General features: G+C 39.9%; 1 protein-coding gene across 4 annotated transcripts in view; it reads right to left on the bottom strand.

Annotated features, from left to right (window-relative positions):
- LOC116671078 (zinc finger MIZ domain-containing protein 1) overlaps positions 1-1,037 on the bottom strand; it is a 129,183-nt gene that overhangs the window by 31,927 nt on the left and 96,219 nt on the right. The window lies entirely within an intron of this gene.

Here is a 1,037-nt window from a genome sequence, read left to right as displayed (position 1 = left end):
TCTTTCAACCAATCAGACCAACGATCCGGGTGACGTAGAAGCGACAGCGGCATCAACGAGTTCCTGTGCTTTGGTGCCGTTTGGTGGCCACTACGTTGAATATAAACAAGAACTTACTTGGTCGCTTCTCTATCGTCATCGTGTTAAACACGCCACCGCGCCAGGTAGATAAGCCAGTTTGTGATTGGTTCCCGCAAAATTGTGAATTGAAACAGGAGAGTTAAACGTGCAGGTTTCCAGACCGAGCTGCAGGGCAAAATTAAATTGCTGGCAGAGTGGGCGGGGTTTACCCAGTCTATGTAATGCCCAAAACACACCTATTAATTAATGAAGACACTAAGTATAACCCTTTTGAACCATGAGCCCGGCGCACGGACCCTTTTCTATAAGTCTATGAGACAAGTAATATTTCAGTCAAAGATATTTGACTTTTTCTCTTAAATAAAAGCATGTCGATAAACCTTACATGTCTAGCCCTTGATGTGATTTGCATTTTTTTAGTCTGGCCCTTAGTGAAGTTGAGTTTGACACCCCTGTTTTAAGGCTTCAGAGGGTAAGTGAGACACATATGAGATGTTTGCTGGAGTATTCCCTTTTAAATGTACATTGAACATGAGAAAGAGTAAAGGATTCTTTAGGAAACAAGTGAATATCTTTCCACAGTTTAGTGTAAGATTGTGATTACTCTGATGCATTTTGGCCAAATCATTCTTTGTTTACAGTATACGTCTCAAAACAGTCAAGTATTTTTTCCCAAATGTCATGGGATACAAATTATTGAATTAATCAAAAGCCCCTAGACATTGAAATAAGGGAATTAAGGGCTTTGTAACTGTATTTCCTGATAACCACTGATTGCTTTGTGGTTTGAGGACGTTATTGCTTTCCTTTTCGTGTTCCAGTGTGCCGATCTCATGAGCCACTGCACAAACTGTAACTGAAGTCACTGAAAGGTGACTAAATCTCAGTAGTTTCTACAAGATTAAATACTTTTTATTTTTCAGTGACCTCAGTGAAGATCAGGCAGCTAAACATTA

This window comes from Etheostoma spectabile, chromosome 21 (genome assembly GCF_008692095.1).
Source record: "Etheostoma spectabile isolate EspeVRDwgs_2016 chromosome 21, UIUC_Espe_1.0, whole genome shotgun sequence".
Taxonomy (NCBI): Eukaryota; Metazoa; Chordata; class Actinopteri; order Perciformes; family Percidae; genus Etheostoma; species Etheostoma spectabile.
This window is presented reverse-complemented; position numbering and strand designations above follow the sequence as displayed.